At 34.3% G+C, this 3,588-nt stretch overlaps 1 protein-coding gene across 28 annotated transcripts in view; it reads left to right on the top strand.

Moving 5' to 3' along the window:
• Positions 1-444, top strand: part of FOXP2 (forkhead box P2) — a 612,807-nt gene extending 612,363 nt beyond the window's left edge. For all 28 annotated transcript variants that reach the window (XM_058297231.2, XM_071215243.1, XM_058297230.2 and 25 more), the window contains one exon: positions 1-444. This exon is cut by the window's left edge and continues 3,542 nt beyond it. The gene's annotated coding sequence lies outside the window, so the exon portion shown is untranslated.
• Positions 445-3,588: the final 3,144 nt, after the last annotated feature.

The following is a 3,588-nucleotide window of genomic DNA, read 5'->3' on the forward strand; positions in this document are numbered from 1 at the left end:
AGAACTACAGAAGTACACTTAAAATAAACCATCCTGGACTTTAATGTCCCTGGGCAGATTCAGTCACAAAGTCCAATAGACTATTGTGTAAAATTTTCAAATTGGGTGTTCACTTTTTGTGGAATTTGTTAGACTTCATTTACACATGCCACTATTAACATGCATTTGGACATAGCTTTATTAATGCCATAAAGTTATTGAAAGGAGCATGGTTTACCTTAGTTATTTCACTAGTTCCGGTTACAATGGAAGGTTGTTTGTCCACGAAAACTTGACAAATCTTACTTAGCAAAAACGAAGGATGTACATTTTACTATAGAATTAATGTATGAACAGTGTGTCACTGTTGTTGGATGTAAAAATGTATATGAAACCATTTCATTCACTTGGTTACATTTCTGAAGTATAAATAAAAAAATCTAATTCTTTTTGACCCATTTATAACCCCTAGGATTTTATTCTTTCGGAGAGACCATTCTTCCATGCCAGAACCAAGACATAAACTTGTGTATACATGTACTGCGATTTGTTTAAAATTATTTCCTTAGGAATTGGGGAGTCATAAACAAGACCATATTCAAATGTAGTCAATGAAGGGAGGGGACTGCTTTTCAAATACATCCCGTTAAAAATTATCATCAAGTTCAAAATTTGCATCCTCACATAATCATCTCACATTTTGATGTTATTATTCTAATACAGTTTGACAACACAAATTTTGAACATGATCACATTTCTCTAAAATTCGATCACACCTATGGGTTAGGGGTTGTCCAGAGGTAGGGAAATTAGCTTTCTAAGGAAATAGTTTTTAGGTTTCCAGAGATCAGCCACAGACCTACATTAGTGGCAAAAACAGGCATCATAGGGCCTCTGCAGAAGGGAAGTTCCGCTTTTCCTTTAACCTCAAAATGTATTCCTAAATCTGTCATAATCGAAAGTAAAAGGAAAATGAATATATTGAGTATATCTTTATTTTACGCATAATTTAATGTTTTCTTTTATCCCAGTGTAAGGGCACCTTGCCGCAGGATAAAAAATCATTTTAAAAGAATTGTGAATATCAGATTAATTTTCTTGAACCTTAGAATTCATCTTTCACATTGATTATTTGAAAGTTAATAATGAATATCAACTTGCACTCCAGTTTATTTTGTTAACTTACTAATGGCTGTGTAGGAGGATACAAAGTCAGTCCTGGCACTTTCTGTACTATAATATAGGGAAAACATTTTAAGAGATTAAAGTCCTGCCATGGCCCACTGGATGAACTGGGGGAGAGAGTAAACTACAATGTAAACCATTATCCATGTGGTGCAGCAGTGCTCCAAATGCAATGAACGTGCCACAATGATGAAAGAGGTTGTTGATGTGGGAGGAGTAGGGTGAGGGGGGTGGGGGGCATGTGGGGACCTCATATTTTTTTTAATGTAACATTTTAAAAAAAGGAGAAGAAAAAAATGTAGAAAAAAATTTAAAAAGTAAAAAGTAAATTACACCAAAAATGTATAAAAGTATATAGGCTAAAATGTAAACCATAATGTAAAACATAACTAAAAATTTAGAAAACTGTATAGTCTAAAATATAAATCATAATGTAAACCCAAATGAAAAAAAAAAACCAAAACAGGTAAAACTAATATCACCGATGTTTTATATTTAAACCTAAGCTCAAACTCATGTCATCCTAAAGTTTATTATACTGTGTTGCCCAGATATGTTGTGTTGGGTCAATAGGGGATTCAGCTGCTTTGTAAAAAGCTGGTCACTGAATTATTTTTGAGTGATTAAAAGATAAAACAACAAATAATCAAAGACCCACAAGAATTATGGTAACTTAAATCTAACTAAATAGAATAAAAATACAGATGGCAAGTCACATTCTGTCCATTTTCCCTAGACAGAAGTATTGAAAACTAAGTATGCAACCCTTCACTGTTTCAACTCTTTTACAAAATGATATTCAAAGACAAATTCTAACACTTAAATGCTGATAGGAAAGAATTAACCTGAGCTATTTTTTTCACTATAATCAAGCAATTCTTAACTTACATACAGAACTTTTCAAACAACAGAGCACAAGATTATGGTATGAAAATATTTAACTTGAGAAAGTGTGGATTCACCACAATTTGGCTCATCGCTCCCTTTCCTCTCCCTATGTTCAGTTGCATAAATACTGACTAAAAGGAACCACATGCCACCTGGGTGGATGGAAAGATCAGTAGCAGTGAGAGAAGAAAAGCGTTTATACATACATAATGAGAATTTGCACCTTTTGGTGACCATGCTCTACTTAAACTAATGTATGCACATGCGTACCCACCAACATATAGACACTCTAGAAATGTAACAAAGCCCCAGCTGTATATTGTTGATTTCACACTCTCCTGTGAATATTTACTCAAGAGTCTTTGAAATGAATGTCAGGTAATCTGTTTCCTAAAGGCAAAGCAAAGCTTTCCTTTAAATTCATGAGTCTTTAGTTTACAGTACTCCTGTAGAAAAGAAAACATCTGTGTAACAAAAATTATTGACCTGGTCTTCACTTCCTGCTTGAGAACCTTGTGTAGTTTTTATTTTCTAAAGAAACATTTCACTAAAAATTCCATCATTGGGATTAAAAGGCTTGGAAATGAACATTCATATGCAAAGGGAAGGGGATTAGAATGAAGAAAGGAAAATAAAAACAGTTATTAAAGAAAAGTTTCTTTCTATGATCAGGCGTGATATGTATTTTCAACTCTTTTTGTCATGATTATAAAATTGAAGAGGTCATCAACTTGAAACTCAACTAGCCGTATCATTCCCTTCTCAATCACTTGCAGATCCCCTTGTGTTGAATAGCAATTTTCTATTGCCCTCTGGAAATTGTGCAGAGCAGCTTGCATGTTCCCATAGTACCACTGAGGATACCAGTTTGAGGCAAAACCTCTAAGCCACCATCTTCTCTCTGTGGTGGCAGCTGACAGCCCTGGAATCCTAGGGCAGGTGACCCACGGGAGGGGACACATGACCTGGCTGCCCTACCTTACTCTCCTTTAAATATATTTAAATGATGGTATAGAAAGCACTCAAAAGTTACCAATCCTCCTTGAGCAAATGTACTGAGAGTAAAATTTCACAAGTCTTAGCGGAAAGTTATAAAATTTAAAAATGACATTTCTCCTAATAAAAACTTAGGATGATCATGCATTCATATATCCTCCACAAGCCCAAAATGTAAGCTTTTTAAGACAAAAAGAAGCTAAAGAAAATTTGTGTGCACCCCAAGTTGACAGTCCTTGGAAATGAACTATATACCAATATATATAATGTTCTATTTTTGCCCTTCATCAAAGAACAGAGCTTGGACAACTATCTCATTAGAAACCAAATCAACAGAACCTCAGTAGAAACATTTCATCTGGGGACAGTAGACCTAGATATTCAAACTTTTGTCCCAATATCAAAAGTTGGCTACCAATGCCTTGCATTTATTTATAATTTTGGCCTCTTCAATAATAGTGATTAGTTCAAAGTTACTAAAAGAAATAAGATTGCAAAGAATTAAATGAATTTTGAAATTGTTTTACAGCTCAAGCTGGT

This window comes from Dasypus novemcinctus, chromosome 5, assembly GCF_030445035.2.
Source record: "Dasypus novemcinctus isolate mDasNov1 chromosome 5, mDasNov1.1.hap2, whole genome shotgun sequence".
NCBI lineage: Eukaryota > Metazoa > Chordata > Mammalia > Cingulata > Dasypodidae > Dasypus > Dasypus novemcinctus.